The sequence below is a fragment of the Aptenodytes patagonicus genome, chromosome 3 (genome assembly GCF_965638725.1).
Source record: "Aptenodytes patagonicus chromosome 3, bAptPat1.pri.cur, whole genome shotgun sequence".
NCBI classification, from domain to species: Eukaryota; Metazoa; Chordata; class Aves; order Sphenisciformes; family Spheniscidae; genus Aptenodytes; species Aptenodytes patagonicus.
The window spans coordinates 119,632,506-119,646,316 of record NC_134951.1 but is presented as its reverse complement, the minus strand read 5'-3'; the positions used below and the strand labels follow the sequence as shown (position 1 = coordinate 119,646,316).

At 48.2% G+C, this 13,811-nt stretch overlaps 1 protein-coding gene across 1 annotated transcript in view; it reads right to left on the bottom strand.

Moving 5' to 3' along the window:
- SHLD1 (shieldin complex subunit 1) overlaps positions 1-13,811 on the bottom strand; it is a 97,303-nt gene that overhangs the window by 574 nt on the left and 82,918 nt on the right. The gene's annotated exons all lie outside the window — the stretch shown is intronic.

Here is a 13,811-nt window from a genome sequence, read left to right as displayed (position 1 = left end):
AAACCCAAAACACAGGTAAGCGAGAGAGGCAAGACCAAGTCTAAACACAACCGTTTCCCTGACATCCCACGTTTTCCACATGAACATCTTCATATATGCCACTCACACACACCTATCTCCTCCCTCCCAGTCATTCCTCCCTCAGTGTTTGTCAGCTCAGATGGGAGAAAACTAGATTATGCTGCAATACAAAAATAAATACATAAATAAAAAGCAGACTTTGGGGCCTACAAAATGAAGGACAGTTTTTCTATACTGCTCTGTCAGCATGATTACCACTAAAAAGCGGTGCCACTTCCTAGGTCCTTCCCTGACAGCAACTTGCCGACCTTGCTTGCTCCAGGCAGTAAACGCAACTTAGCTCTTGCAATTACACTGGTATGGCATCCATGGGAAAGATGACATTGATGTGAAAGAGCATGCATGTTTCCTGCCCTCCTACAAGAGAAAGTAGGAATTTGCCTAATACCGTTGCACTGCTGGGATTTGTAGTCACAAGTCTCTTCGTATTATCTGTGCTGCCACTTCTCACCTTGGTATAAATTCCTGATTCACTGTCAGAAAATGATGTGCTGGAGTCCCAGTCAAAACCTGCCACTCCAGATGAACCGATCATCAAGCTAAAATGCAGCTTTGGATCCATGGGAGCCCTTACATGATTACTCATGGCTTTATGAATTTGGCTATGACTAAACCCTCTCCTAGCCACAGCTGTAATGAAATTGCCTTGCTGACAACAGGAGCAACCTCCGCAGCCCCAGACACCTCCTCCTCTGCAAGGTGGGGAGGTAACAGCACCCCAACATCCTCCACACCAGAGATGAGTCCTGGACAAAGAGCAATAGCACCCCTGAAAGCTGCCAGCAGGTCTCCCCCGGCCCAGCTTTTGGATGCTCGGCATCGCTGCAGGACCGGAGCTCCCAGGTAGTTGATGCCCAGGGAGCAGCCTGAGAGCTGTAGGGCATCTCACCCTCCAGCCTGGGCACAGTGGAGCTGCACACCTAGATCCACCACCTCCCAAAACCCCCCACACAAAACAACCCTGCCCAACTCCCCCAACATTTTTTTAAAAGTATGCAATTAACCATGCTGGTAACTTCACTGGTGAAGAAGTTTGGGGCTTGTGCAGTAAAACAGGATGGAAATTTCTTTCAGCAAGCAAAATGCTGACTTAGGCCCTTGTATTTTGAGTGCTGCTTGTCATTAAGCAAAAATTACTTTTACAGTTGCCTTTGCACTGCAAATAATTTCATTTAGGCAATGAAATGGCCCCATTCAATGTTTCGGCCTGCATTTTGTCAACTGTGTGTGTTCCATTTAATATTTACAGACTGGGGCACTAGTCTGGCTTACTTAGTAATTCATTTCTTTAAATATTTATAGCACTTTCACTCTCAGCAAGGGTTCTGTATGGTAAGAAAATATTGTTCTGTGGTTGAGAGTGTCATGGAAATTTCAGAGGCAAATTTCAATTTTGTAAGATAAAAATATATAGATTTCTGCAACAGACTGTAACGATTTCAAAGGAAACTTTTTATTGCTGAACGACGTATGTACTGAAAAAACAAATCCCATTATGCCCTTGCACATAATTCCAGACTGAAAACACAGTGCTGAGAGATCTATTTCATGGCACCGGTACTCACACAGCAAAAGGAATCACCAAAGAAATTTTCAATCGCCTCTTTTCAATCGCCACTGGCACTAAAAACAGAAACCCAGCTGCAAAAAGACCCTATGAAAGAGAGAGCAAAACCTGCAAAATGCAAAAGGAGATTTTGTTAAGATCTCCTCCCACTAGAAAGTCCTTTTTTTCTTTTGTACACCCTGATTTTAAGACTTTTAGGCTCTCTTTGTGAAATGCTGTGTGCTTATAAAAAAGGCTTAAGAGGCTTAATTTTAAAGGCAGCCTTGGGAACTGAAAATACCTGGCAGATACTCTGTCAGTGTAAATTTGACTAGTTCCATCGACTTCAGAGACTACATTCAAATGATACCAGCTGAGAGCCAGGACCAGAGAGCACATCCCTGGCCTGTCATTTTAGGCTTTGCCATAGATGCGTGTATTTTCAGGCATTCCCTCCTGCGTAAGACGATAACTACCTCTATTTGTGATGTAGGGACAATTTTCCAGAGGCAAATGATAGTTATAATTCCTCTGCAAAATGCCATACGGACAAGGTGGGGCCTGTCGGGGATGTTGCCTTCCTCGCACACAACCCCCCCATTCACTGGACACCACCATCCTGCTCCTGAGTTTTTTCCAGTCTCATGTCCCTCATTATGACTCCAGGGACCTCATATAACTCACCCCGACAGCAAGGCAGAGGAAGCAGAGGAACGACATTTCAGTGCTGACCTGATGTTTTGCAAAAGACCCTCCCTGCCACTGCAGCATGTCAGCTGGAACAGCAATCCTCCCAGCCTTTGGAAAAGCAGCCACCATAATACGTAAAGTCAGTAGGAATGATCAGTGGGAAAAAGCCCAACAGATAGCGGCTCTTCAAGCCAAGCGGCAGTAACCGCTTCTCCTTGCAGGAAGAGTGTCCAGAGTTTGGCTCCCCAAAAGCGAAGGCTTTCAAATGCAACCTAAACCTTCCCTCCAACCTTGCAATAACCAAGAAAGCACCTTCTCAGGGATAATCAGAATCTTTTCAGAGTAGAAGAGCTATTCTGCAAGAGGCAGAATTAATGACACATAAATTCAATGATTTTGAATGTGTCCCCTTTCTCCCCAGGGATCCCAGCTTACGCCTGCATCCCAGCGTGGCCATCCACCTGCTCCAGTGCCGTGTCCCCACCTCCCTCCCTGTTGTCCCAACCATTTTGGTTGGGCATGGTGCAGTCTGGAGCTGTGCAAGTACTGATCAGCTGACAGGACAAGTGCTGAGTGACTGGCTGGCAGGATGGACATGAGCTGACTTACTTAATTGTCTTTCCCTCAGGGAGGCATTAATTTGGGTCTCTCTTATCTATCCATCTGACAGTAACATTAATTTAGGTCCTTCTCTTCAAACACGGATGGTCACAAACCTTCTGGCTTTGCTACCTCTGTACAAACAAGCCAGGCAGCACTGGCATACCAAAGCTCCAAGCACAGATCATAGAATCATAGAATCATTAAGGTTGGAAAAGACCTCTAAGATCATCGAGTCCAACCGTCAACCCAACACCACCATGCCCACTAAACCATGTCCCTAAGTGCCGCATCTACACATCTTTTAAATACTTCCAGGGATGGGGACTCAACCACTTCCCTGGGCAGCCTGTTCCAATGTTTAACCACTCTTTCAGTAAAGAAATTTTCCCTCATGTCCAATCTAAACCTCCCCTGGCGCAACTTGAGGCCATTTCCTCTTGTCCTGTAACTAGTTACTTGGGAGAAGAGACCGACACCCACCTCGCTACAACCTCCTTTCAGGTAGTTGTAGAGAGCGATGAGGTCTCCCCTCAGCCTCCTTTTCTCCAGGCTAAACAACCCTAGTTCCCTCAGCCGCTCGTCATAAGACTTGTTCTCCAGACCCCTCACCAGCCTCGTTGCCCTTCTCTGGACACGCTCCAGCACCTCAACGTCCTTCTGGTAGTGAGGGGCCCAAAACTGAACACAGTATTCAAGGTGCGGCCTCACCACTGCCGAGTACAGGGGCACGATCACTTCCCTACTCCTGCTGGCCACACTATTTCTGATACAGGCCAGGATGCCATTGGCCTTCTTGGCCACCTGGGCACACTGCCAGCTCATGTTCAGCCAGCTGTCAACAGATGCTACACATGGATCCCATGGCCCCACACCAGGGCCACCACTCTGTCCCTTCTCCAAAGATCTCTCCCTAGTCAGAGAGAGGATCACGGTCTGGCAGAAACTCACCTCCACACTGCCTGGCACTCATTCACTATCCCATCCATCTAGCTGGTCTCGACAAGAGGTTTATGACTTTGTGGCTGCCAGAAAGCAGATATTGGGTTCCTGTTGTGCTCCCTGGAGAAGCACCAATTTTCAAGTAGCAGCACTTGCCGCAAGCAGCGGGGTTCACTACAGCTGGCACCTGGCAGCCTACGGGCAGGACCAGGCAGAGAGCAACGGGCATCTTTGCTGACATTCAAAATCCCATCACACACATCTGCCTCTGCAGCTTTCCAGCCAAAAACTCTTGCCATGTGCTGCAGGGCCCCAGCCAGGGATGTAGAGCCAGAACACAGCCTGCCAGTGAATATAGAAAAAAAACTCTTTCAAGATTAAATGTCCTCACAAGGTGGAAACCAGCAGATGCCAAGAGCCATGACCTGTTATCCAGGGGTACTAATGTGGGAACCTGCCACCACTGCCCTCTCCAGACTTTGCAAAGGCGGCCTTGACCAGCTGGGAGCCCAGCTCCCATGGGAAGGGGGTGGTGACAGTTCTCCCTGGGGTCCTTAGCACCTTTGCTGCCATTTGTGTTGGGCAGCAAACAACATGCCTGGTCCTCCGGCCTGTCTCTTGAAAAAGCAAGTGTAGGACCTACTCCTTGGCACAATCTGTCTGGATTTCCACTCAGTGGCCATGCCTGCTCCCTTGGGCTTGGCCCCGTATCTCAGCCTTAAGCGATGCCCCAGGGTTTCCTCAGCCTTTCTGCTGGCAGCCAGTGCTGGCCACGCTCAGACAGGAGGCACTCAGGGGTGACTCAGTCCAGCCACTCCATGTGACATTTGAAAGGCTGAGAAGAAAGCATTTTAAACACTCTGGGAGGGAAAAAAGATACATGCTGGTGCAAGCCCTGACGAAAGGCCCAGCATCTAGTTGTAACCCTAGGGGTGGAGAGGTGATGCAGCAGGAAAAGCAGAAAAAGTGACCCTGAAAGAGACCTCTGCTACCCTGGACATGGGGAAGAGCAAGCCATAGCGGGTGGCTTCGCCAACTCTTACACGAGGCATACTGAGCCTGCAAAGTGTCATGCCCTGGCTTTGGGAAGAGACAGTTCTCGCACGCCTCCTCCTCCATGCAGACCCGTGTCAGGTGGCCACCTCAGGGGAGATATTTCAGCTTAAATGGGTCAAGTGTGGCAAACTTACACTGGGAACAAAGTTAATAGCACACTTTCGTTCAAGGTTAGGAGCACCCAATGCTCCCTAGCCAGTGTGCATGGGTGACTGTCCCACCCAGGCTGAGCAGCCCTGAGGACAGCCTGGGACCACCCCAGCCCACAGGCTACTCTCGGTTGCAGCCGGATGGATATTGCTGCCCAAAATAGCCAATCCCTCCTTGCTAAGGGCATCACACCTCCCTCGCCCCCAGCCCCAAAAGCGCAGCCACGCAGTAGATCCCTATCACGAACTGCCACCCCCTCCAGGGCCTCGCAAGCGGGGCTGGTTCAGCCTTAATAACATTAGCAGCCTCATTCCTTGCTCGGAGGACATGGCTGTCGAGGATGCCTGCTGCACTCAAACCCTGAACAAGAAGCATCTGCGCTTAATCAGCTTCATTTCTTTCTTGTGGCAGGCTGGGCGCTGATGCCATCTCCTCTCATCGAGTACCAGCGCCGCAGAGGCACCCCACAGTAACGGGAACAGGAGGAAGGGGCCCAAAAATTGTTCCCTACCCTTGTCCAGCACACCACTGGATTTTAAGCCTGATCCACCGCTGCCTCTGGAAAGACTTCCCTAGTCTTCAAAATAGCTCTTAGCCACAGTCTGTCTCTCCTCATCCCAGATTTTTTTTTTTCTCAGTAATTCACGTGCAATACCAGACAGTCAGCATTAACACTCAGGGAGACAAAAACCTAGATGTGGGACTTGTCTACACACACACATTTCTCATCACTCCACGTGGTACTCAGCTTGTGGTAACTTCTTTCTGCTTCCAGCACCGATACATCTCAAAACTAAAACTAACCTTTCCATACCAAAGTGAGAATTCAGATCACAAAAAAAACCCCACAGAAAACCAAAACAAAGCAACTCCCCTATAGATCCAGCCATCCTGCAGAGGGAAGAAGTGCTTTGAGAATATGTAGAGAGTTATTCCACGGCCACCTTCAGCTGTGCCCTGACTCTCTTGGCCCCCAGCCCATGCCCAGAGCAGTGATGCTCCCTTAGGGACCCCCAAGACCCAGGGAGGACAAAGGGACAAGGATGTGAAAACACACTGGCCTCACAAAGCACATGCTGAATCACTTCTCCAACAAGGGGGCCTGGATCACAGACACAAAACCGTATTATTTCAACATCTAACTGCAGCCTTTTTAGGGGAGCTGCTGTTAGCCAAAGATGTGAGTGTAAATGCCCTGTCCTCTCACTCCTTCTTCAAAGCTCTCAGATACCCAGAACAAGCTGCTGGGAACTCAGAACAAACCAATTTGTGAAGGTCACACTGAAAATGCATTGCAGGGCATAGCATTGATCTCCCCTATCCCCACCTCAGTATCTTTAATCACAGAATAATCCTGTTTCCCTGGCAGGAGGTGCTGATTTTAGCACCCATTTAGCAGCATTCCTGGCCCATGTACTGCATCTTACCCAGAAATGCCATCATTACAGATAATGCTGGATAGTGTTACCTGCCCTGAGGTTGACTGACATTTCCCATTACAAGAACCTACCTTCTAGTGCGAGTGAAACTTTGTTCAGTTTGAACTGAGGTGAGATTTTCCATGCCAGATGCTCCTTCCTTACAAGACTTTCCCTCTTAATTCACAGCACCTGCAAATAAATAGGCCATTGCAAAGGCAATTTAAATAAAGGTTTGACCTTTCAGCCATGAGTTTTCTGGCTTTGGTTAGCTCCAGCTACTGTCTTAATCACATCTTATTTTATGCTCTGCATGCTATGTGCCAGTTTTTACTTTTAAGGAAGAAATGCTGGTATATGTTGCTGGCTAATAGATGTGCAGGGAAAAACAGTCATTAGGGAAAGCCTACAAAACAGGGTATTTTTAAAATGAATTTTTGTGTTGCGGGAAAACATTTGCCCCACACAAAAGCACCTACACTCAATAATGAAACAGACACATTTATATAGGATGTATACTGCCTGTTGCACACTGATTTTAGCAACCATATGTCCCGATATACCCACGCATACCAAAAAACCTCAAACTCCTGGGGAAAGATCCTCCGCTGGTGTAAATGGCCCCAGCTCCATTCACAGGCTGGGAGCTACTTCATTGACACCTGCTGAGGATCTGCTCCGGCACCTGCCTGTCACAGGAGCTCAGCTCTCTCCCTGGCTGCCTTTCGGCTCCAGGATCGGGCAGGTCGTTGGCATGAATCAGTTGCCTCCCACTAGCAGCTGCGTGGGAGGGAAAATAAAAATTCTGTCGGAGTAGGCATCAGTGAGGCCATCGATACCAAACATCCTGGAGGAGGTCCGAGCTGAGGAAAGTGGGGAATGACTTAATAGCAGGAAAATTCATCAAGGATGACAAAATAGTTTGGATCAGGCATTTATGTAATGTTTGTTTCTGGCACTCGCTGCCTGCCAGACTTAGTCCAAAGATGACCCCCAAGGCAACCCAGGCAGCTGGTGCGCATGTGCAGGGGGCTTTGTACCTGCAGCAGCGTGAGTCACCCCTCTGAGACACTGAGGGATGCTGGTCCAGCTCAGCTGCTAAATACCCAAGCCAAAGTGCACACATCTCTAAAGGACCTTGGGTGGGCTTTGGATCTGGGCCGTGCAGCAGGGAAACCCCTTGGGCACTGGCTGTCAAGTCCTCACCATGTCCTGTGTTCCTCCTACTTGGCAATGACGGATCAATTTTGGCCTTGCTTGTCAAACCCTATGGGGCTGATGTTATTCCCCATCTTTTACTTCACTCACACATTTCACTTGAAGATCTTGTGGGATCTTGTATACCCACAGCCCTGAAGGGTGTTGTGGGTTTTAGGTGTTGTCCTAGCCCAGGCTTGGAGTGCTGCTCCTCTGCTGTGAGCCAGGACACTTTCTTGAACAAGCAGAAGGAAAAAAACCCTTGGATTTGTTCTGCAGTGGAAGGCACCAAATGCCTTTGCAAAAGCAGCCCCCACATACTACCAGAGCGCACAGGGGGATGAACAGAGGTCACAGCAGGGAAGCCCAAAGCTCAGCCATGGCTTCCTGGAAATAGCCCTGGGACGTTGCAGGGCACGCAGCTGCAGGGGCTCACACCAGGAGACAGAGGGGAGCTGGGTGGAGGGAACACGGGCTGCGGAGGGGACACCTTTGCTGCTTCAGGCAGGGTCATTGCAACAAGGAAAGAAACAAATGTGACTTGCACGTGTGCAACCTTTGTAACGGGAATCAAGAGTCCCTGCTCTCCCTTCTGTGCAAATTGCCAGAGCCACAGCAGCATGATTTAGGGAAAGTTGGGAAAATTCCCTCCTACAGCTCTTGAAGTGGGCAGGAAGCAGAGGGCAGGAGGGCGCTTGAGAGCACCTGGCATCACCCTGCCTGGCAGCTCTGCCCTGGGATCACGCAGCCGGCCCCGCTGAGCGGCAAGTCATGCTCAGGCTAGAGCAAGGGAAAAACAACAACTCGGAGGGATGTTTCCTACTGCGCAAAGGTGTCACTTGCAAGCTATCCTGCCCAGAGTGTGCACACAGCATGGGCAACAGCTAGCAGGAGAGTTTCAAGGAGACTATAACTTTGCGTGCATTTTTTTGCTCAGTGGCTAAATGTTCAGTGGTTACAGCTATGTCTGCTTTTGAAAGCTGAACCAAAGCAGCCCGGCTGTCTACTGAGCTCACAGTGGTGGGGCATGTTTGGGTACAAAGTGGTCCAGCATCACCTGGATCCTCACCTCCAGGGAAACAGGTTATTTCCTGACTTAAATAATGCAGTGGAGAAAAAATAAAATGATGGGGTGGGTCACAGAAGCAAACAAAGTGAATGGAGAGAAACCAACAGCAAAGGGCCTCTGATAAGAAGATGATTCGTGCTTCGTTGAGTGCTGAAACCATGGAAAGGTCAAAGCTAAGTCAAGTGCAAGCCAGGCAGAGAGGAAAGCACTTCACCCCCTCAAAAGGAAACACAGTTTCTCAGAGGTTATTGCACAGGCTGGGGAGAAATGTACAGAACATGGGATATTTCTGTGAGGGCCTCGTACCACTCTTGATACTTAAACATCCAGAAAAAACTGTTCTTTAACTGGAAGGAGCCATCATCTATCTACCATACTTCCAGGCCACTATTTCAGTCCTTCCAAGGGCAGCTAAGCAGAGTTAGATCAAAACTAATGAGCCTCTGACTGTGCTTCTGTGGCTTCTTCCAGTCATGGAAGGAAAAAAAACACCACCTAAAAGGCAACAGGGCTCAAAATTCTTGAAATACTTGAAATTCAGGGAATAGCAACATGACAGGAGAAGGCAGATATTTCGCATAGTAACAGATACCCAGATAGTGTAAACTCAGCAGTGTATGAGGGGTCATGGCAGCAGCAAAGCTGGGACATGAACATTGGGACCAGACATGTCTAAGGGCAGGAACATTTGCACGGGAGCGTTCATCCTTTTCTACACGTAGGGATAGGACAGAGGGACAGTTAGGTCACTTCAAAAGCATTGGGACTTTGGAGTAAGAGCATGGGCTGATTCATGTCTTTGACTTCAGAAGAGGTGAAAAATAACCACAGTGCAAGGCCTTTCTGTATGTAACTGCTACAACTATCTGAACTTATATATCCTAGATACAGATTCCCTCCCATCCCAGGAGGGAATTTCAAGCTTCATGAACTTTCATTTGTTTTCTAGGAAGGTGCCCCAAGCAACATAATTTCTGGTTTTATTCGCAAAGGCCACAAGTTTCCTCTTCTTCATTTTCCAACAAGTGTGGGGGCTCTGCCTGTGAAGGCAGTGAACCTAGAAGTGCTTTGCAGTAGCATTTCCAACCATGCAAAGAGAATCACTTTGGCCAACTACTTCCAAACCGCATCCCAGGATGCCAGATTATCACCCACCTAAAAAAGCACTGAACTGAGAGTTATCCCCTATCCGTTCTCCTTGTAGGTAATTTACCCTTCCTCAAAACTTAGCCTCTCAATCACCTACCGTGCAAATCAGCGTGGACACAGGAATCAGACTCATACTCCAAAGAAACCAAATACAGTTAAGAAAAAAACCCTCTCCTCTAGACAAGACCTGCGTCAAATTTATCACCTGCTCCAGAGATGTTTATTCCAAGGGGCTCTGTCTTTGCCCTTCCTTCTGTCTCAGTGTGAGACACACATCTATTTTTGGCAGGCTTATTGGCATGAGCTGAATATTGTACCTGGAAGTGAGCAGTGCACAGAAGAACTACAGGCGCTCCTGACCGTGAGGGGCACAAACTTTTCAAAAGACTGTGTGTTTCAGTAGCATAGAGCTTACCACGTCCTCTGCAAGATGCCAGCCAAGATTTGTAGATGTGAGTCACAATACAAATTTTTCAGCTGCATCCAGTCTGTTCTGCCTACGTTGCTCTTTAAAATCAAACAGTTTCATGCTCTCCTCTGCCGGTATCTATCATCATGCTCTTTCAGCAGCCGCCTATTCTCTGTTTTGTCATTGCTTGCATCTCATTTCCTAAAGGGTTGAAGAGTAATGAGTCCTCTTATCCCTTTTCTTGCTGCATCAGAAATTTCTAGTAAGAAAACTGGCGTGTTAAAGGTGGTGGCTGTGCAGCCCCAAGGGCCCGGAGGAGCTGAAGCAGAAGCATGACCTCTCCAGAGGCGCCTCGCCTCCCCTCTGGCCCCTGATGTATAGAGAAGCAGCACAATCCCCCCACAGCGGGACCCCAGATTAACTTCCTGCATGGACACGCACCTTCCAAACTAAGATTGCCTCATTTTGCCATCATTTAAAACCCTTAACAACAAATGAACAGCTATTCCCTTGAATGTTTTCTAAATCTCATTCAAAAAGCAGATAAAAAGATGGCAGCTCAGGTTTTTCCAGGCCCCAGGAGGAGCACCCTGTGTGCACCCTTTCTCCTCACAGCCCCAAAGAGGGGTCCAGGCAGATACCTCACATTTGTTATGAGTGAGGAAGGCCACATCTGGCTCTGGGGCTGATCTAGGGTCAGACAGAGTCCATTAGGACTTCTTTTCTCTTCCATCAAAGCCCAGCAGGTATCTCTCAAACATCAGTAGGAGCAGGACTCTCCTAAAGAACAAGAACCTCATATTTTGCTCTGAGCTTTCTTTGTGGAAACTGTATGGGTTTGGCTTTTTTTTTTTTTTTTTAAATCTGACTAGGAGACCAGGTGGTTTTAGAGCTAACCCAAAGCACAGACCAATTCATCACCAAACATAATACAGCAACTGAAGGGATTCAGGTGCAGTCCTCTGACTTCTCCAGCTCTCTCTTTCTCAGAGGTTATTTCCCTTAAAATGGCAGTTAAAAGGTCTTGCACAGCAACTCATATTTAACTGTGTGGAACAGCATAAATGCTGGCAAAAAATTATAAGCAACAACATCTGATTCACACTGAAGACCTTCCTTCCTCCCTGTACATCTTCAGCAATAGCTCCCTACATCTGTCAGTATTAATGACCTTGTAGCTGTGACAGATCTGTGGTGGTTAAGCAATGCGAGCTGGCAGGGAGAGGCTAGTACTGTTACTGTAATTATTGATAGCACACTCAATAGCACGTTTGTTTTTTCCAGCTCTATCTATTGCTGAAACAGTTGGTATTACTCTCCTCCATAATTTTTGCCTGCAGGATGCTTTTCTCTGGATTCTGACAGACCAGCACCTGCGGATATATTTACCACTACAGAAATTATGCTGGATCCTCATCTCAACTCCTTTTTTTCCCCTAGCACCATTAACTTGAGTAGCTAGGGGAGCAGCTGAGGGTCTGCTCCAATATTTTGTGTGCCCTCCAGCACACGTACAACACCCCTGCCATAAAAGCAAGCAAGCAACACATCAAGCAGAACCAACAAGAAGCCAGATGTATCAGTTTCACGATCACTCAAGGACAGCAACCTAAACCCAGACAGTCCCAGTATAAACCTATTTGCAAAGAGAGATTGCACCAAATCCAAAGATCTTGGCCATAATTTGCAGCCAGCTGGGCAAGCAGGGCCTCTTCCTGCTCTGGTTAAAGTCAGCAGCCAAATTTCCATTGCCTTTGCTGGAAACACCCACAGAGCACAGCAGCTGTGCCAAACTGCCAGGGGCAGCAAAGCAGGAATAGCAGCCCCATGTGAAACTGCAGCAGGGAATCTGATGTGCACGAAACACAAACACCCATGCTGGCATCTGGCCAGAACAGATGAGAGGTCTCAGCAACTGAGCTGGCAGAGTAAGAGCTATCTCCAAACTGAAATGCTGAAGATCAAATCTTAAAACTGGTGCAAGCAGTGTGGCTGTACTGGAGTAACTGCATTAGCTGGGAACCTTGATGTTGACCTTTGAGATCTCAACCGTCCTTTCTTCTTTCTTCTTCACCCATATGCTGTCACCTTCTGTACATGCCTTCCTCTTGCTCTCCGTGCTTCCTTGAACATGTCCACACTGGAGAATGAATGGCTTCCCCAGTCAGTGAGCAACATCACAACAGCAAACCACCCCTTCAGTGGACAAACCTGTGGGTGGAAAACATGCACAAAGGCACACGTCTGCCTGGCAGAGGGAGTAAAGCAGCAAAGAAGCCACCGAGCCAGTAGATAGGAGGCCTCCAAGAGAGAGACCTTAAGTGGTTGTGTGGGGGTTCATTGCTCTGTTGCTGACTGACATCAGGCTCTTTGGGCTCAGAGAGATCTGCTTCATTTTAAAGGGAAAGCTCCTCCAGGGATCTCATTAGCACCATCATGAAAGACAGAAAGGAACTGGAGGTTGGTGGAGGGGTGATGGTGGGGAGGGAAACAGGACAGAAGCGCTGTCCTGTCAAGCTGCATTTAAACTGGCAGAGGAAGGAGCCTGGGAGCACTCTGCCCTGCTGGGACAGTCTTGCTGCCCCAGGGAAGGGCTGCCTCCTTACCCTGTCTGCAGGTGAGTGGTTGGGGTGGGGAGGCAACATTCAGGAGAACAGCCACTCAAAAGCTCAATCCAAGGCACCTACTCACCCACCTGCACTCATGGGGCAGTTTTCCCCCTGCCAAATCCCTCCTCTTTCTCCCTGTGCTCTCACTCTTCCTGGGGTCTGTCCTGCTCCTCTCTCCCATCGGTGACTGGACACCGTTGTTTGAGGGGGGCAGCAGCTCTGGCCAAGTTTGTGCCTCTACAACTGGCAGCAGAAGACAAGGCACCCGTGGTTGTGTTTGCAGTGGTGGGAGGCGCGTTGGCATTGTAACACACTCGTCCCACTCTGCAATGCTGAGGACTGGTTTGACACAGGATCCTGGCAGCCCTACGCATTTTAAGCTGATTGCTCCTTGAAAGCTGCTTCCACCTTTCTGAAGACTCCATTGCAAGAAGGGAGTGAAGTAGTCTGTGAAAGAGCAGTTTAGTGGATCCAGAACACAGGTAGATTCCCCTCTATTAGGCTGAGAAAAGTCACAAAAGCAACACACAAAAAAAGCTAAGAACCCACAAAAGTAGGAGGAAAAAAAAATCCAACTTTGTTAATTCAAAGCAAAACATCTTAGTTATAACTGCAAATCAGCTTAAGAAATTCAAACAGACATAAGTTAGGCCCCTTGCTGTTGCTCACCAGAGGTAATAGTCATTGTTACAATTTCTTCTATGTAGCATCATAAAATGCCAAATAGGACTGTGCTTCTTTCAAGTGCAGCCCATTCAAAGCAATTGGTGAGCCTTGCTTGGAACACTGGGCAAAGGAGAGGGATGCATTCATCTCCCCATGTCTTGAAGAAATCGAGGAGAGATGTTTGTCAAGGGAATGAGTAATACAAATGGCTTGGCTTTCAGCAGACTAG